The sequence below is a fragment of the Emys orbicularis genome, chromosome 8, assembly GCF_028017835.1.
Source record: "Emys orbicularis isolate rEmyOrb1 chromosome 8, rEmyOrb1.hap1, whole genome shotgun sequence".
Lineage (NCBI taxonomy): Eukaryota > Metazoa > Chordata > Testudines > Emydidae > Emys > Emys orbicularis.
In genome coordinates, this window is record NC_088690.1 from 83,155,948 (window position 1) to 83,176,560 (window position 20,613).

Genomic DNA, 20,613 nt, shown 5'->3' on the forward strand with positions numbered 1-20,613 from the left:
ACTTCACAGGAGGCTGTTGTCTGTTTCGTTTGCTGCAACAGCTAGAAGACATAGTGAATGAAGTATGGGACTACTGGAAGAGAAAGGATAATCACAGGGTTACAATAGTTGAATGCTGTCCACAAAATTGGATTCTATCCCTGCCTTTTGCCACTAAGTTCCTCCATGTTGCTTGCTAGGCAATCACTTAAACCAAACTTTTCAGATGGTCACTAATTGTGTGTTCATTTTCTGGGTACCCAACTTAAGACCCTAAGGTCTGACTTCCAGTAGCACTCAGCAGCCATATTAACAATCGCAAATATGCAGTAAATAAGGTCACACATCGAACAACCAAGATAATTCATTCAGGGAACACCTCCCATCCCATGCACTGAATAAGACCAGGGTGTCTCTTATAAAATTTATGTGGACACCTAAAACTGTGTAATAATAAATATGCACAAGAGGGCTGAATTACAGTTGCAATTGACACGTGAATCCTGTCATTCCCTGACTTCTGAGGGCTCGACTTTGCAACCTGAATGTTCTTCTAAGATAGTCACTGGTTACACTGGCTGCTCTCAGTGGTGGAGATGACAGAACAAGAAGCAATGATCTCAAGTTGCAGTGGGGGAGGTCTAGGCTGGATATTAGGAAACACTATTTCACTAGGAAGGTGTGATGCACTGGAATGGGTCACCTAGGGAGGTGGTGGACATAGGTGGCGAGTTATATGGGCCCGTGGTGCCCATGCTCCACCAACATTCATGAAGGTGGGCCCAGCTCCACCAATGTTTGGGCCCCGGGTCCCAAACCCCAGGCTTTGGGGGGCCCTGCACCATGGGTCAGCAATGTGGGGTGTTCTCACCTCGGGGGCGCCTCCCCACAAGCAGCTCCCCTCAGCCCTGGAGTCCCTGCCTGCTGCAGAGAGGCCCCAGCGTGGACCCGGCTCCCAGCCAATTGGCCAGGAACCCTGGCCAATGGGAGCTGCAGGGGGCGGTGGCAGAGCTGCCTGGCCACACCTCCACAGCAGGGAGGGGGAGAGAGCTGCAGGCAGAGAGACCCCCAGAAGTCTGTCACTCTCAAAGGCACACACAGACAGTCGGGGGGTTGTGGGGACAGAAAGATGGAGCCGGGGGAAAGGAACAGCGATAGGCACCCCGGGGCTGGCATAAAATACAGTACAGAGGGGGGCTTCCTGAGGGGGCTATAGCAACACCACCACCCCCCGCAGAGCAGACCTGGGCTGCAGCTGGCTCCATCCATCACTCCCCCCAACTCCAGAGACCCACACAACCCTCTGCCCCCCCGAGAGACCTCCAACAGCCCCTGTGCCACTGTCACCCCTCTCCAAGAGCCCCCCCTCTGTGCCAGACAACTCCCCCCCACACACACACTGCCTCCCCTGCTCCAGAGCTCCCTACAATCTCCCCCTTTGCCTCCCCCCTCCCCAGCCCATTGGCCAGGAGGCTCCCACTCTATTGGCCAGCGCAGCCAATGGGAGCTGCACCTGAGGCAGTGTGCCTGCTTGCAGATGCAGACCTGCCTGGCTGTGCCTCCACAGTACGGGGAGGGGAAGCCACAGCCACAGCAATTCTCTGGATATTTGAATTACTTGCCTCAGTGAAATTAATCTACTCTTCCTTTCCAGACAGTTTGTGGCTTTTCCTGTAAAAAAACTTACAATTTCTTTGCAAAGAAGTCCATTTATAGTTTTTTCACTTGAGAAGTATATTTTCTGATTGTTCTTAAGCTCATTTATTTTGTTAACTCGGTTTCATAACTCGGCAATTTTAAAAGTCACTTGAATTGTACCTGGTTTTTGCTATTGGTCCAAAAACACATGGAATATGTGCAGATTTTTATTTCTGTGGGCCAAACCACCCTGTGTAGAAATGTAAATGTCAGAGCTAGAAAAGCTCTGTAAGAGTAAGGGTCCCTTCAGGAAATTATCCTCAAGTCATTCATTCTTCTGGGCATTCCATTCTATTGTTCCCTCCTATAGTGATAGTTATCAGTGTTTCCACCCACAGGGCAGAGTGGGAAGACTTTGGTCTCCCTGGGATTGCCCCTACCATTACTCCCTCTGGGTCTTCTTTCTCTGGAGCTTCTCATGAAGTAAAGTCTGTCATGTATTTAATTTTGATGTATTTATTAAGTGTTAATTAATGCACTATGATAGTCCCCTTCAACCCTCTGTATAAATTGATCCTCTTCTTTCCATATGTTTTGCCCATAGGGTTTTCTGCAGCCAGCAATAACCTCTGTGCCTTTGCAGTGGGGTGAGGGAAGGGGACCACGGGTTCCCTATTTATGTGATTTGCAAGAAATGTTATCATTACTCAAGGTACCAAATGTGTTTAAATGATAGAAGTGCCTTGTAAAATCCCAAAGCAAGCTTATTTTCATTTCTCATTAATCGTATATACAGTATACACACTTTTCATTAATTACATGAATTGAATTTATTATTATTATTATTATTATTATTAACTAGGTTACTGGGGTTTTTTTCCAATGTGGCAAAATATGTGCTATTTTATGGGTTGAATGATTGAATGACATAATACCCCCCGCCCCCAATGTTCGTCACTAAGTCCAGTAATTTTGTCAAGTGTTCATCGCACAACATGGTGGTGCCTACCCCTGCCTTGTGCTTCAGGGGATCACGGGGTGCAGGGCAGCCTGGGGAGTTAGCTGGTGCTGGCAGCAGCGAGTGACCTGGCCCCAGCCCACTCCGCTCCACCTCGCTGCCTCCCGGCATTGCTCAGGGGCAGGGGGCTTCAGGGAAGAGGTGGAGTGGGGGCAGGGTGGGAAGAGATGGAGTGGGGGCAGGGTGGGAAGAGATGGAGCAGAGCAGGGTTGCTCGCTGCTGTCGGCACCAGGCACACTGCTAATCCCCCAGGCCCCCACCCTGGACCCCATGTCCCCCTGAAGAGCAGGGGCCCCCCAAAGCACGGGGCCCAAGGCAGTTGCCCCGGTCTGTCCTATGGATGGGACGGATCCACTTGGGCACCACCAAACATTATACAAAACTGCCGCCCATGGTGGTGGAATCTCCATCCTTAGAGATTTTTAAGGCTGGACTTGACAAAGCCCTGGCTGGGATGATTTAGTTGGGAATTGGTCCTGCTTTGAGCAGGGGGTTGGACTAGATCAGGGGTCGGCAACGTTCGGCACGCGGCTCGCCAGGGTAAGCACCCTGGCAGGCCGGGCCAGTTTTATTTACCTGCTGACGCGGCAGGTTCGGCGGATCGCGGTTCGCCGTCCCGGGCCAATGGGGGCGGTGGGAAGCTGCGGCCAGCACATCGCTCGCCCGCGCCGCTTCTCGCCGCCCCCATTGGCCCGGGACAGCGAACCCGGGACGACTAGATGACCTCCTGCGGTCCCTTCCAACCTTGATATTCTAGGATTCTACACACACACACAACTCAGTCTACTGCAGAGTCTGGCAGGTTCAACCGCTGCCACACATCAGCCTCCGCAGACGGAAGAGTGGAGAACGAAAGAAAGGACAGTCAGCTCCAACCCCCACCCGGGGAAGGGGGGCTCCGTGTGCCCAGCTCCGGCCTGTCTGGGGAAGGGGACAACCCAAACCCGCCCCCGGTCCGGGGACGTTAACGGCGGTCGCCGACACCAGCCCTCAGGGAAGAGCAGCAGCGCGGAGGCGACAGTAACGGCAGCGGGCACCCCCCGGGAGGGACCCTCCCGCCACCAGGCCCCGGGCGGGGAACGCCTCCACCTGCCAGAGCGCGCTCCCTCCCCCGGACTCTCCCGCTTACCTGGCCCGGCCCGCAACGGGGCTCCGGCTCCGCTCGCCGAGTTCAAATTCGGCTCCAGTTCTAGGCTTACCCCACAAAACTCGCGATAACAAACTCCACCCCTCCCATCAGTCCGCGTAGCACGTCAACGCGTATGCGTCCACGCTCCCCCACATGCGTGTGCTCTCCGCTATGTAGGTGCGTGTACGCATGCGCAGAAGATAGCAGTCGGCCGACGTTTTCTCATTGCGCGTGTGCGGAGCACATAATTGACGCGAGCCAGCCAGCCATCTGCCCCCACAGCCAGCGCTAGAAGCGGCTGTCCCAGGTGGAGCTGGCGGGTTATGGGAGCACGATGCACTGATCCCTTAGTATGCGCATAACGCTACAGCGCCTGCTTGCAGCTCAGGGGAGAGCAGTGTGCAGCGGTGCACAACAGGACCCCCCCCACACTAAAACTGTGCCCAGTTGGCTACCATGCAATATATTTTTGCCCCTTTCATTCCCTCTTCTGCGCTCTTGTACTGCTTAAGCTCAAATGCGGTGTTGGACACAGCAAATGGTTCAGACTAGACGGGCAGGGCCGGCTTTAGGATGATAACCCCGATTTCCCAGAATCGGGCCCTGCGGGTAAGAGGGCCCCATGCCTTAGGCTCACCCGGTGGCGGTCCGCTCCGGCGGCATTTTGGCGGCGGAAGGGGGTCCGCTCCGGGGTCTTCGGCAGCAGGGGCTCCTTCAGTGCCACGGAAGATGCAGAGCAGACCCCCTGCCGCCGAAGAGCCGGACCGCCGCCGGGTATTCAAATCGGGCCCCAGAGGTCCTAAAGCCGGCCCTGTAGACGGGTGTGGATCGCAGTGTGCACCAAAGTGCCACACTATAATTCCCCCACATGGACACTGCAGTCCTGAAGTTCTTACTTCATATTAATGTAGTCCTGTTTGAAGAGGACAATGTGAATGTGAACTAGGAACTCTTGTTCATGCTTCCAACATCCATTCCACCAAGGGAGTTACAGCATGGCACTGCACTCTATATCCCCATAGTCCAAACTGCAGGACTATGTAAACTTGCCAGAGTTTTAGTTTTGAAACTGACAAAGCCATGGAGGTAAAGTCTCATTGAAAGTTACCAGGAAGTAGGCTAAGTGTTTAAGTAACTGTAGCCATGTGGCCCCATCACAGCTCCCCTGGTGGTCTCATGGCAGCCCTGCCTGCAGTCCCTCACCTCAATTTCCCTTCTTAGGTCTGGTCTACACTAGGAGTTTATGTCGAATTTAGCACCGTTAAATCGAATTAACCCTGCACCCGTCCACACAACGAAGCTATTTAGTTCGACATAGAGGTCTCTTAAATTCGACTTCTGTACTCCTCCCCAACGAGGGGAGTAGCACTAAATTCGACATGGCCATGTCGAATTAGGGTAGGTGTGGATGGAAATCGACGCTAATAGCTCCGGGAGCTATCCCACAGTGCACCACTCTGTTGACACTCTGGACAGCAGTCCGAGCTCGGATGCTCTGACCAGCCACACAGGAAAAGCCCCAGGAAAATTTGAATTCCTTTTCCTGTCTGGGCAGTTTGAATCTCATTTCCGGTTTGGACATCGTGGCGAGCTCATCAGCACTGGCAACGATGCAGAGCTCTCCAGCAGAGGTGGCCATGCAATCTCAGAATAGAAAGAGGGCCCCAGCATGGACTGATCGGGAAGTCTTGGATCTGATCGCTGTGTGGGGCGATGAGTCCGTGCTTTCGGAGCTGTGATCGAAAAGACGGAATGCAAAGATCTACGAGAAGATCTCAAAAGCCATGACAGAGAGAGGATACAGCCGGGATGCAACGCAGTGCCGCGTGAAAATCAAGGAGCTGAGACAAGGGTACCAGAAGACCAAAGAGGCAAACGGACGCTCCGGATCCCAGCCCCAGACATGCCGTTTCTACGAGGCACTGCATTCCATTCTAGGTGCGGCCGCCACCACTACCCCACCACTGACCGTGGACTCTGAGGATGGGATATTGTCGACGGCCGCTTCCTCAGAGATGTTAGCGGACGGGGAAGATGAGGAAGGAGATGAGGAGGACGAGGCAGTCGACAGCGCTTACAGCGCTGATTTCCCAGACAGCCAGGATCTCTTCATCACCCTCACAGAGATCCCCTACCAACCGTCCCCAGGCGTTAACCCGTACCCAGAATCAGGGGAAGGATCAGTCGGTAAGTGTTTTAAACATGTAAACATTTATTTTGAACAGAACAGGAATATTAACAGTGGGTTTTTCATGATTAGTTTGCCCTAGGCGCTTAACGTTTTAGTCCTTGGCAGTGCAACTACTGCCAAAAAATCTAACAATGTCCGGTTTATCATGATTGGTTTGCCCTAGGTGCTCTACTGTTTAGTCCTTGCCAGTGCAGCTACAGTAAAATACGGTCTATATGTCCAGGGATAGAGCTGAAATCCTCCTGGGACATCTCCACGAAGCTCTCCTGGAGGTAATTGGAAAGCCTTTGCATGAGGTTCCTTGGGAGAGCGGCCTTATTGTGTCCTCCGTAGTAGGAAACGTTTCCGCGCCAGGCTATCAGCAAGTACTCCGGGATCATTGCCTTGCAGAGCATGGCGGCATACGGCCCTGGTTTTTGCAGGCTTTCACGAAGCATGCGTTCTTTCTTGGTCTCAGAAATCCTCATCAGAGTGATGTCGCTCATGGTGACCTGCTTTGAATTAGGGGAATGTTAGTATTGGGACTGCTTGCCAGTTCCTTTACAGAACTGTAACCGGCGGTTTACAGCCACGCGGTGGAGGCGGGAGAGGGCAGCATACAGGGATCTTTCCCGGGGACAGCCGCGAGGGGGTGGGACAGGGGCAGAGTTCATGCTTGCCGGATTGCTGGCAGCAGGAACTGGCCAACGCTAGGAGCATTGCTTTGAACGTGAAAGAAGGGCAGTGCTATAATTTAAGTTTTAAGCAGCCACAAGTCTACGGCTTACCATGTCAGACTGCTACCCAAATTCCGCTGTCCTGCCCCCTTTGTCTGATCTGCACTGCAAGACCCCAGGCACTGAATGCGAAGGCCGAAAATTCGACCTTGTCCTGAGTGCGCATGTGATAGGTGCTGTGCATGGTCTTGTTCACAGAGAAAGACTATGTTCTTTGTTCACAAAAAAAATTATCTTTCTGAGGAATTCACTCCCTTTTTCCCATCCCACAGCTGCGACTGTCTCCTGACCTACCCTGGCATCACCCTCCCAGAGGCTGGCGCAGATTAGGCGCAGAAAGAAAAGGACACGGGACGACATGTTCTCAGAACTTATGGGCTGCTCCCGAGCCGAGGCGGCCCAGCAGACCCAATGGAGGGAGAACATGTCGCAATACCAGCGAGCACACAGCGAACGGGAGGAGAGGTGGCGGCAGGAAGACCAGCAGGCGACTCAAACGCTGCTTGGACTAATGAGGGAGCAAACGGACACGCTCCGGCGCCTTGTCAATGTTCTGCAGGACCGGAGGCAGGAGGACAGAGCCCCGCTGCAGTCTATCTGTAACCGCCCTCCCCCGCCACAAAGTCCCATACCCCCCTCACCCAAAGTCCCAAGAAGGAGGGGCGGCAGAGGCCGTGAAAACTGTCACTCCACCCCTGCAGAATGCTCAAGTAGCAGAAGGCTGTCATTCCCCAAAATTTGATAAGTCCTTTCCTTCCCAACTCACCCAAGCCCCCGTCCCAGTTTTATCCCCTAACTGTGTTGTTGCTAATAAAAAATACGTTTCTGTGAATTACTGTTTCCATCATGTTCTTTTAGAGGAGAGTGTGTTTGAAGGGGGGGAAGGGGGTTGGTAATTGGACAGGACAGTCACCTTTACCAGGGTACAGACACGGGGGCAGGTTCAGCAGCAGGTCACACACACATTGCAGTCACTAGGCACCCTGGTCATTCTGGGAGGTGGTTTTCATGTTCTGTGTGTGGGGGGCTATGTGACTTTGTGGCGGGGGAGGGCGGTTAGAGATCTTATGCAGCGGTCCTTATCCTGGATCACAGAGCCTTGCACCAGGGGATCTGTAACCGTCCTCCCCCTGCCAGAAAGTCACATAGCCCCCACACACAGAGTCCCGAACAGGAGGGGTGGCAGGCTCCGTTGAAACAACCAGTCCACCAGTGCGGACCGCTCTAGGAGCAGGAGCCTGTCATTCCTCGAGTTTAGAAGCGTCCTTTGCATCACTACACTACACCCGCTCCCCACCACAGTCTGCGTCCCAGTTTCAACACTTTACCCAGTTTCAACACTTTACCCAGTTTCAACACTTTACCGCGAAAACCGTAATAAAGAAAACGGTGTTCATTAACAAATTTCCAGTAATTTTATTTTTAAACGTGTGTTGGAAGGGGGGGAACGGGGGGAACGGGGTATGTAACAAACTTAATAGTCACAGGTTACCCTGCTCACTCAGGAACCTAGCTTTCAAAGCCTCCCGGATGCACAGCGCATCCCGCTGGGCTCTTCTAATCGCACGGCTGTCTGGCTGGGCGTAATCAGCAGCCAGGCTATTTGCCTCAACCTCCCACCGCACCATAAAGGTCTCCCCCTTGCTCTCACAGAGATTGTGGAGCACACAGCAAGCTGCAATAACAATGGGGATATTGGTTTCGCTGAGATCAGAGCGAGTCAGTAAGCTTCTCCATCTCCCCTTGAGACGTCCAAAAGCACACTCCACCACCATTCTGCACTTGCTCAGACGGTAGTTGAAGAGTTCTTTTTCAGTGTCCAGGGCGCCTGTATAGGGCTTCATGAGCCAGGGCATTAGCGGGTAGGCTGGGTCCCCGAGGATCACTATAGGCATCTCCACATCCCCAACAGTTATTTTGTGGTCCGGGAAGTAAATACCTTCCTGCAGCCGTCTAAACAGACCAGAGTTCCTGAAACCACGAGCGTCATGAACCTTGCCCGGCCATCTGACGTTGATGTTTGTAAAACGTCCCCTATGGTCCACCAGGGCTTGCAGCACCATTGAAAAGTAGCCCTTTCGGTTAATGTACTGGCTGGCCTGGTGGTCCGGTCCCAAGATAGGGATGTGAGTTCCATCTATAGCCCCACCGCAGTTTGGGAATCCAATCGCGGCGAAGCCATCTATGATGACCTGAACGTTTCCAAGGGTCACTGTCTTTGACAGCAGTAGCTCAACAATTGCGTTGGCTACTTGCATCACAACAACCCCCACGGTAGATTTGCCCACGCCAAAGTGGTTCGCGACTGACCGGTAGCTGTCTGGCGTTGCAAGCTTCCAGAGGGCTATGGCCACTCGCTTCTGGACACTCAGGGCTGCTCGCATCCGGGTAGGTGACAGCAACTCACAAAGTTCCAGGAAAGTTCCCTTCCGCATGCGAAAGTTTCGCAGCCACTGTGATTCCTCCCAGACCTGCAGCACTATGCGGTCCCACCAGTCCGTGCTTGTTTCCCGGGCCCAGAATCGCCGTTCCACAGCATCAACATGACCCATTGCCACCATGATGTTCACGGCGCGGGGTCCCGTGCTTTGTGAGAGGTCTGTGCCACTCTCAGACTTCATGTCCTCACCGCGCTGCCGTAGCCTCCTCGCCCGATTTCTCAGCATCTGCCTCTGGAAAAGGTGGATGATAAGGTGTGAGGTGTTGACAATGGCCATAACTGCAGCGATGGTCGCAGCGGGCTCCATGCTCGCAGTGCTGTGGCGTCCGCGCTGTCACTCACCAGAAAAGTGCGCGAACTGATTGCCCGCCGGCGCTTTCACGGAGGGAGGGCGGGAGTGACGGTTGGATGACGACAGTTACCCAAAACCACCCTCGACACATTTTTTTCCCCAGCAGGCATTGGGGGCTCGACCCAGAATTCCAATGGGCAGCGGGGACTGCGGGAACTGTGGGATAGCTGCCCACAGTGCACCGCTTCCAATGTTGATGCTTGCCCCGTTAGTGTGGACTCACAAAGTCGAATTACTGTCCTTAGTGTGGATACACACGTTCGACTTTCTAATATTGATTCCACATATTCGATTTAAGTAAAATCGAACTACTATCATAGTGTAGACATACCCTTAGTTCCCCAAACAAACTCAACACATGGTTTTTTCCAGTCAATCACAAGAGCCCTGCTTAGGGTCTGATTTATTAAGTTCTAAACAAAACGCAAGTCTTCCCTACACCTGCATATGTTATGAACATACAAAGCAAACGGGATCTTTTCAGGAGAAGGCAAATACGCAGCATTTATTGAGAATACAACAGTTAGCATATGCTTTTCAGTCACACACACACACACACACACACACACAGTCCTGCCAGTTGATGTTTATAGTTACCAGTCTGCTGTAGCTCGAGTCAATCTAATGGCCAGTTAGATTGAGCATGAGTGAGGAGCTGGGCTTTTGTCGGTCGCGATCCGATGCTCCGAGGCTTTGCAGGACTGAACCAGGGCCGGTGCTACCATTTAGGCAAACTAGGCGGTTGCCTAGGGTGCCAAGATTTGGGGGCGCCAAAAAGCGGTGCCCCCAATTTTTTTTTTACAGCGTTCCTACACCCCCTCCCCGAGTGCGCGGTCGCCGCTCCACTTCTCCCACTTCTCCCCTGTTTGGTGTCGCAAGCCTGGGAGGGGAGGAGAATTAGAGCGGGGGCAGTGTGCTCGGGGAGAAGGCGGAGCAGAGGTGAGCTGGGGTGGGGAGCTGCTGCACGGCTCCCCAGGGGGGAGCTGCTGCGGGGGGGGCGCCTCAGGGCAGGGGGGGAAGCTGCTGCGGGGGGGCGCCTCAGGGCGGAGGGGGGGCGGGGAGCTGCCGCAGGGCTGGAGGGGGAGGGAGTGCAAGGTGGAAGTTTCGAAACTTCCTTGCACCGGCCCTGGACTGAACCCAGAATTCCATGGCAAAACACCCCAGCTTTATAGTTGTAAATTCCATTTGAGTCCAAGCATTTTGCAATGTTATCCTGTAATCATTAGTCCTTAAGTGGTGTTATCATTTGATGGTTATTGTCGGGCTTCCCATCATTATCTCCTATTTGTTGTCTCGCCTTTGGGAGTGCCTGCCTCACCTCTGAGGTCGTCAATGCTGCTAACATGTTTAGCATTGGATACAATGGATGTTTTCTGATTGTCTCCTGGTCTTTCCAAGTCTCTCACTTTTTCTTGACCATCTGGACATTTGTGATGGCTTTCAGACCTTATCTTTTCCTGATGTATGCATTCCTCATTCACACAAATAATCTCTTACAGAAACCTTCAAAGGTATACAGACAGCAGTATTGCATATTCAGCAGAATACATTGTAAATCAAGCCTTGCTAAATCTTATAACTAAAACAATTCACATTGGTGCTTTAGGCCCTCAACATTCCTCTAATCTCCTTAACATAGATACAATACAAGATCCTGTCTCTTACTTACTAAAACCTTAACACAAAGAAATGTATATTTAACTAGAGTGCCTAATTTGTAATACATATAGGAAACCATAGTAGACATTAAAAAGCAACAGAGGGTCCTGTGGCACCTTTAAGACTAACAGAAGTATTCTGTTGGTCTTAAAGGTGCCACAGGACCCTCTGTTGCTTTTTACAGATTCAGACTAACACGGCTACCCCTCTGATACATAGTAGACATTATAACTTATCCTAAAACAAAAGGGTGACCATAATCAGTCATAAGGATGGTTCTGGTCTGTCATTCCTTTCTGCTATTCAAAAAGGGTGGCTGACAGGATGAAATTATTCTTATGGGACATTATAAAATCCTGCTCCTACACAGAATGGTCAGAGTCCCTTCTGTCATAACAGGCTACTCCCAGCCCTTCTTAGCTGGAGCATTTCCCCTGGCCTCAGGGTCTTCCCAACAGGGGTGTCTCATTCTCTGCAGTCTCACTCCAAAACCATACGCTGCCCTCTTAATAGAACCACCTTCTGCTCTTTAAAGGAAATAGCCTGATTCCCCTGCGGTAGGGCTCATACATTACGCCTGGGGAAATTCTGCGCCACTGCACATATGCAGAATTTATGTCCCCTGCAGATTTATTTGCTTCCCACCAGAAAAATGACTTTCTGGTGGAGAACCAAAGGGAAGCCACAAGTGCGGTCATGTGGCCCTCCCCAGCAGTATGTTTTAGGTGCCCAGGGCAGCCAGCAGAGAGATAAATCACTGTGGGGCAGGAAATGGGACTGGGGAAGACCCAGCTGGTGGGTCCTATCCTGCACTAGGCTCAGCTGCTAGTCCCGGGTGGAGTGGTGAGGACAGGACAGCACAGCATCCAGGGCTGGGTCAGACCCACCCCCAGATTTCTCCCCCAGCTGCAGGAAGCTCTGCAAACTCCCCACACACACACTTCCTGCACCCATCACTCCTCAGCTGCATGGGGAGGGATCCCTGTAAAGGGAACTGCACCCGCCATATGCCTAACCCCTGTGCATTCAGACCCCCTCATGCCCAGATCCTCCTGCTGAGCCTCACTCCCCCACACTCAGAAGCCCCCTAATGAGCCCCACTTCCCCTGTATCACCCCACCAAGCCCCAACCAGCTTCACCTGGATCCCCACCCCACTGATCCCCCCTCCCCCAGCATCTGGATCCCCCACTAAGTCCTCCACACCCAGATACCTGCTGAGCTCTGTCCCCCCCATACCCAGACCCCCCCGCTGAGCCCCAACCACCTTCACCTGGACCCCCATGCAGAGTTCGATTACCGTTACACCCAGAACCCTCCCCACGACAAGCCCCTGTGCAACCAGATCCCTCCCCCACACCACTCCACGCAGACCCTTCTCAACCCACACCTAGATCCCCCCACACTTGGATCCTGCTTTGCAGAGCTTGCCTGCCTACAAGGAGGGACAGGCCCCTAGGGTGTTTCTGGGGCAGGCCTGTGCTACCACTGCCATGCTGGAGCCTCCACATTTATTTGACAAATAAAATTTGCAAAATTTTAAAATATTGTGCGCAGAATTTTTATTTTTTTGGTGCAGAATACCCTCAGAAGTATCATACTGTTATCAGACTAAGGCCTGGTCTACACTATGAGTTTAATTCAAATTTATCAGCATTAAATCGAATTAGCCCTGCACCCGTCCACACAACGAAGCCATTTATTTCGAAATAAAGGGCTCTTAAAATCGATTTCTGTACTCCTCCCCGACAAGGGGAGTAGCACCGAAATCGATATTGCCATTTCGAATTAGGGTTAGTGTGGCCGCAATTCGACGGTATTGACCTCCAGGAGCTATCCCACAGTGCACCATTGTGACTGCTCTGGACAGCAATCTGAACTCAGATGCACTGGCCAGGTAGACAGGAAAAGCCCCGCGAACTTTTGAATTTTATTTCCTGTTTGCCCAGCGTGGGGCGCACAGGTAACCATGCAGTCCGATAACACTGGTCTACAATTTTTGAGAAGTCGTCTGCTTCAGAGATAAAATGTGCTATTTATTATGTATTTTGATGTGCTGAATTCATATATGACAATTAAAACAACTGATTGGCTACTGTTTCTAAGATATTTAAGTTTTTACATTTTATGTCTATGTATATTGTGTAGATAGTAGAGTTTTAATCATAAATTGTAAACCTAGGTCTTTTCATGTGTTTATGGTTGCTTTACATGATAATATTTCACCTGTCCTGTTTATGTAACACTTTAAAAATCAGCAAAAGGGTTATATAAATAAAATTTATTATGAAACAAAAGGCAAAAAACTATTCTGTACATATTTTAGTCCTATTCAGTGTCTACTCGGCGCTTCTTGGCTTGTCTCTTGTATTCATTAAATGGAGCATCTCTTGTCACTGTCCAGCAATAGTCTGCAAGCATTGATGGGCTCCATTTGCCCTGATAGCGTTTCTCCATTGTTGCAATGTCCTGGTGAAATCGCTCGCCGTGCTCGTCGCTCACTGCTCCGCAGTTCGGTGGAAAAAAATCTAGATGAGAGTGCAAAAAATGTATCTTTAGTGACATGTTGCAACCAAGGCTTTTGTATGCCTTAAGGAGGTTTTCCACCAACAACCTGTAGTTGTCTGCCTTGTTGTTTCCGAGAAAATTTATTGCCACTAACTGGAAGGCTTTCCATGCCGTCTTTTCCTTGCCACGCAGTGCATGGTCAAATGCATCATCTCGAAGAAGTTCACGAATCTGAGGACCAACAAAGACACCTTCCTTTATCTTAGCTTCACTTAACCTTGGAAATTTTCCACGGAGGTACTTGAAAGCTGCTTGTGTTTTGTCAATGGCCTTGACAAAGTTCTTCATCAGACCCAGCTTGATGTGTAAGGGTGGTAACAAAATCTTCCTTGATTCAACAAGTGATGGATGCTGAACACTTTTCCTCCCAGGCTCCAATGACTGTCGGAGTGGCCAATCTTTCTTGATGTAGTGGGAGTCTCTTGGCGACTATCCCATTCGCAGTACTTTGTGTATCCAGTCTGCAGACCAAGCAAGAGAGCAACAACCTTCAAATCGCCACAAAGCTGCCACTGATGTTGGTCATAGTTTATGCACCTCAAAAGTTGTTTCATGTTGTCATAGGTTTCCTTCATATGGACTGCATGACCAACTGGAATTGATGGCAAAACATTGCCATTATGCAGTAAAACAGCTTTAAGACTCGTCTTCGATGAATCAATGAACAGTCTCCACTCATCTGGATCGTGAACGATGTTGAGGGCTGCCATCACACCATCGATGTTGTTGCAGGCTACAAGAGCACCTTCCATGAAGAAGAATGGGACAAGATCCTTTTGACGGTCACGGAACATGGAAACCCTAACATCACCTGCCAGGAGATTCCACTGCTGTAGTCTGGAGCCCAACAGCTCTGCCTTACTCCCTGACAAGGTCATTCAGTTCACCTTGTGTTATGAGGTGTGGTTCAGAGGAGGAGGATGGGAGAAAATGTGGGTCCTGTGACATTGATGGTTCAGGACCAAAAGTTTCATCCTCTTCCTCTTCCTCGTCTGACTCAAGTGAGAATGATTCTGGTGCATCAGGAACCGGCAGTCCTTCTCCGTGGGGTACTGGGCGTATAGCTGATGGAATGTTTGGATAATGCACAGTCCACTTTTTCTTCTTTGACACACATTTCCCAACTGGAGGCACCATGCAGAAGTTACAATTGCTGGTATGATCTGTTGGCTCTCTCCAAATCATTGGCACTGCAAAAGGCATAGATTTCCTTTTCCTGTTCAACCACTGGCGAAGATTTGTTGCACAAGTGTTGCAGCATATGTGTGGGGCCCACCTCTTGTCCTGATCTCCAATTTTGCAGCCAAAATAAAGGTGATAGGCTTTCTTAACCATAGTGGTTATACTGCGCTTTTGTGATGCAAAAGTCACTTCACCACAAAAATAGCAGAAGTTATCTGCACTGTTCACACAAGTACGAGGCATCTCTGCTCACTTTGGCTAAACAGAAATGTGTCCCTTTGCAAAATCAAACACTGACAAATAAGAGAGCACGACACTGTATGATTTCTAGAGCTGATATAGGGCAATTTGTTCTGCAGAGTGATGTAAGCTTCGTTATGATTGCATCATCCATGACTTCTAGGAATAACATGATGCAATTCATATCATGTATGACGCAATACCAGCTTCAGATTGCATCATTCATTGTTTTGCCTAAAAAGCAAGTACTGTCCAAACCCAGTCATAGATTTATTCATAGATCCAGTCAAAGATGTATTTTAGTCATTTCTGGTTCAAATTGAGATCCCTTCCCTTTATAACTCACTTATCCTCGAAAAAGAGCACCAGCATGGACCGTACGGGAGGTACTGGATCTGATGGCTATATGGGGAGAGGATTCAGTGCTAGCTGAACTACGTTCGAAAAGATAAAATGCCCAAACTTTTGAAAAAATCTCCAAGGGCATGATGGAGAGAGGCCACAATAGGGACTCAGATCAGTGCCGCGTGAAAGTTAAGGAGCTCAGACAAGCCTATCAAAAAACAAAGGAGGCAAACGGTCGCTCCGGGTCAGAGCCACAGACATGCCGCTTCTACACTGAGCTGCATGCAATTCTAGGGGGGGCAGCCACCACTACCCCTCCTCTGACCGTGGATTCCGAGGCGGGGGTAAACTCAGCCGCACCTGAGGATTCTGCGGATGGGGAAGAGGAGGAGGAGGAGGAGGATGACAAGCTTGCGGAGAGCACACAGCACTCCATTCTCCCCAACAGCTAGGATCTTTTTCTCAGCCTGAGTGAAGTACCCTCCCAAGCCTCCCAAGGCAGTATCCAAGACCATGACCCCATGGAAGGGACCTCAGGTGAGTTTACCTTTTAAAATACAAAACATGGTTTAAAAGCAAGCGTTTTTTAATGATTAATTTGCCCTGAGGACTTGGGATGCATTCACGGCCAGTACAGCTACTGGAAAAGTCTGTTAAAGTGTCTGGGGATGGAGTGGAAATCCTCCAGGGACATCTCCATGAAGCTCTCCTGGAGGTACTCCAAAAGCCTTTCCACAAGGTTTCTGGGCAGTGCAGCCTTAGTCCGTCCTCCATGGTAGGACACTTGACCACGCCATGCTAGTAGCAAGTAATCTGGTATCATTGCATGACAAAGCCTGGCAGCGTATGGTCCCGGTGTTTGCTGGCATTCAAGCAACATCCATTCTTTATCTCGCTGTGTAATCCTCAGGAGAGTGACATCGCTCATGGTAACCTGGTTGAAATACGGGAATTTAATTAAGGGGCAGAGGTGGCCCTTCCTACTGGGCTGTTTGCCTGTGGCTGAAAAGAAATCCTTCCCTGTAGTAAGCCAAGCGCGGGGTGGGGGGTGGGGGATTGGCGCTTAGCTTTTCACGTGTGGCTAGCAGGGATCTTCCCTGATACCAGCCACGCGGTGGGGGGAGGGATAAAGCGATCATCCCAGAGAATTGGATGGAGGGGGGGTTAGTTTGTTTTCTGCTGCTGCAGGTTAACAGGAAAACCACAGCACTCAACGGGCTTTGCTTGGTATGTGGGAAAGGAGGGCGCAGAAGCCGAAAGACAGTGGCTTACCATGGCCGCATGCAAGCCGAATTCTGTTGCCCGGACCTGCATCTGTGATCTCTAACAGCAAAGCCACAGGCACTCAATATTAAGATGCAAAATGCGACCTTGCACAGAAATCACATGTGCTATGTAATGTGAATAGTGTTGTTCACCGTGAAAGAGTATAAGCATTGTTCTGTAAAATGTTTCTTTTTAAATACTTCTCTCCCTTTTTTCCCTCCCTCCCTCCAGCAGCTGCAAATTTTTCAAGCCTCCCTCCTCCGTCCCGAAGGCTATCTCAGATAAGGCGTCGGAAAAAGAGGACGCGAGATGAGATGTTCTCTGAAATCATGGAATCCACCCGCAGTGAAAGAGCTCATCTGAATGAGTGGAAGGACACGGTATCAAAGTACAGGAAAGATGCCTGTGAACGTGAGGACAGGAGGGACCAACGTGAGGACATGAGGGACCAACGTGAGGACAGAAGGGACCAACGTGAGGAGAGGAGAGACACTCGAGATGAGAGGTGGCGGCAGGAAGATCAGAGGAGGCAGGATGCAATGCTGGGGCTGTTGCGTGAGCAAACAGACATGCTCCGGCGTCTGGTGGAGCTTCAGGAACGGCAGCAGGATCACAGACTGCCGCTGCAGCCCCTGTATAACCACCCTCCCCCCTCACCATGTTCCATAGCCTCCTCACCCAGACGTGTAAGAACGCGGGGGGGGAGGCTCGGTGCACCCTCCCATTCCACCCCAGTGGACAGCCCAAGCAAAAGGCTGTCATTATTGTAACCTTTTTTAGTGGCCTTTTCCTTCCCTCCTATCCTCCTCCCAAACCCCACCCGGGCTACCTTGTCAGTTCTCTCCCTCTTTTTATAACCAATTAATAAAGAATACATGATTTTTAAACGATAGTGACTTTATTTCCTTTGAAAGCAAGCTGTGATTGAAGGGGGAGGGTGGGTTGCTTACAGAGAATGAGTCAATAAAGGGGGCGGGTTTTCATCAAGGGGAAAAACAGAACTTTCACACCATAGCCTGGCCAGTCATGAAACTGGTTTTCAAAGCTTCTCTGATGCGCCACGCTTCCTGGTGTGCTCTTCTAATCGCCCTGGTGTCTGGCTGCGCGTAATCAGCAGCCAGGCGATTTGCCTCAGCCTCCCACCCCGCCATAAAGGTTTCCCCCTTACTTTCACAGAGATTGTGGAGCACACAGCAAGCAGCAATAACAATGGGGATATTGGTTTGGCTGAGGTCTGAGCGAGTCAGTAATGTGCGCCAGCGACCTTTTAAACGGCCAAATGCACATTCTACCACCATTCTGCACTTGCTCAGCCTGTAGTTGAACAGCTCCTGACTACTGTCCAGGCTGCCTGTGTATGGCTTCATGAGCCATGGCATTAAGGGGTAGGCTGGGTCCCCAAGGATAACTATAGGCATTTCAGCATCCCCAACGGTTATTTTCTGGTCTGGGAAATAAGTCCCTTGCTGCAGCCGTTTAAACAGAGTAGTGTTCCTGAAGACGCAAGCGTCATGAACCCTTCCCGGCCAGCCCACGTTGATGTTGGTGAAACGTCCCTTGTGATCCACCAGTGCTTGCAGCACCATTGAAAAGTACCCCTTGCGGTTTATGTACTGGCTGCCCTGGTGCTCCGGTGCCAAGATAGGGATATGGGTTCCATCTATCGCCCCACCACAGTTAGGGAATCCCATTGCAGTAAAGCCATCCACTATGACCTGCACATTTCCCAGAGTCATTATCCTTGATAGCAGCAGCTCAGTGATTGCATTGGCTATTTGGATCACAGCAGCCCCCACAGTAGATTTACCCACTCCAAATTGATTCCCGACTGACCGGTAGCTGTCTGGCGTTGCAAGCTTCCACAGGGCTATCGCCACTCGCTTCTCAACTGTAAGGGCTGCTCTCATCTTGGTATTCTGGTGCTTCAGGGCAGGGGAAAGCAAGTCACAAAGTTCCATGAAAATGCCCTTACGCATGCGAAAGTTTCGCAGCCACTGGGAATCGTCCCACACCTGTAACACTATGCGGTCCCACCAGTCTGTGCTTGTTTCCCGGGCCCAGAATCGGCGTTCCACAGATAGAACCTGCCCCATCAACAACAAGATCTCCAAAGCGCCGGGGCCCACGGTTTGAGAGAATTCTGTGTCCATGTCCATATCCTCATCACTCTCGTCGCCACGCTGCCGTCGCCGCCCCCTCCTTGCCTCGTTTTTCTGGTCCTGGTTCAGCATAAACTGCACGATAATGCGCGAGGTGTTTACAATGTTCATGACTGCTGTCTTGAGCTGAGTGGGCTCCATGCTTGCCGTGGTATGGCATCTGCAGTGTTCACCCAGGAAAAAAGGTGCGAAACGGTTGTCTGCCGTTGCTTTCATGGAGGGAGGGGTGAGGCTGTACCCAGAACCACATCTACAATGTTTTTTGCCCCATCAGGCACTGGGATCTCAACCCAGAATTCCAATGGGCGGGGGAGACTGCGGGAACTATGGGATAGCTATGGGATAACTACCCACAGTGCAACGCTCCGGAAATCGACACTAGCCCCGGTACATGGACGCACACCGCTGAATTAATGTGCTTAGTGTGGCCGCATACATTCGACTGTATACAATCTGTTTCCAATATTCGAATTCTGTAAATTCGGATTAATCCTGTAGTGTAGACATACCCTTGGCTTGCCCCCAGGCTCTCCAGCCCAAGGGCAAGCCATCCTATTACAGTCATTTTTGAAAATGAGACTTCTTTTCCTAAGTTTCTCTGGCACTTTTGGAAATATCATCACAAACAAAAATTTTGGCAATGACGAGGAAAGGGTTTTTGGCATTTTAAAGGAGAGGGCAGCAGAAATTCTTGTGTGTGCCATGTTCATAATCAGGATTGGTTGAAGTACAAAGATAGCTGTGCATTGAAGACAGTGGAAGAGGAGTCTCTCATATCACAGCACTGGTGACTAGACAGGTTAGAGAGCAGCAGACATTCAATAGACCACTTTTTGCATCCTCCACAAAAATACTAGAATAAAAGAACCCTAATATCTGGAAGTATTTTAGCGTAATTTCTGGCTTGAAGAAATATGCACATGGATGTAAAGTGTCTTGCAATGCTGTGAACGCCATACTGTAAATGGACACTAGTCTGTTATTTGTGACCAACTGGACAAAAAATAAATTCGGCAGCCTTAAGATGCAAAGCCACAAAGCAATTTGGAAAGCATTATTAGCATATGGTTAGAAATGCTAGGGAGAGTGCCGCTAAAGAGCCAAAATAAGGTGTTGAATTTTACTCTACTAAAGCAAAGGTTTTAGTAGAAATTGGATTAACAAGTTAAATTTAGACAGGTCTAGAGAGGCAGGGTGGATAGGTTAATTAAAATGGGAGCTAGGAGCCAAAAAATCCTCTGTTCTAATCCTGTTCTGCCATGTTCACTGTCTAAGCAATTGCTCTTAATGCCCATTGCTCAACTTATTTGTCATAAAACAGGGGTAACACTTCCTTACTTATCTATCAGATGAATTATAAATATTTGTCAATATTAGTACATCTTGGAAAATATAAAGTACTTTGCAAAGGCTAAGTATTATTATAATAGCCCATTAGGGCAACTGTGCACTAAATATGTTTTATGTTTTAACAAAACACATTTAGTGCACTGTTGCTCTAATGTAACTGAGGCAAAACAGTAGCATGTATTTTAGAAAAAGTCATTCTAAGATTATGTAAAGCCAGTCTGCTGCCTTAGATATCCATAAAGTCATGAGTCAGAAAATTTAAGCGGCTGGAAAATCGCCAAACAATCTTCTCTATTGCTCATATCATTTGTGTATACCCAAGACAAATGAAGGAATAATTTGTACCAACTGCAAAGTGATCAGTCAATTTTTAGATCTAAAA

General features: G+C 50.1%; 1 protein-coding gene across 2 annotated transcripts in view; it reads right to left on the reverse strand.

Moving 5' to 3' along the window:
• Positions 1 to 3,840, reverse strand: part of SPDL1 (spindle apparatus coiled-coil protein 1) — a 55,372-nt gene extending 51,532 nt beyond the window's left edge. For both annotated transcript variants that reach the window (XM_065409598.1, XM_065409597.1), the window contains exon 1: positions 3,765 to 3,840. The gene's annotated coding sequence lies outside the window, so the exon portion shown is untranslated. The remainder of the gene's footprint in view (positions 1 to 3,764) is intronic.
• Positions 3,841 to 20,613: the final 16,773 nt, after the last annotated feature.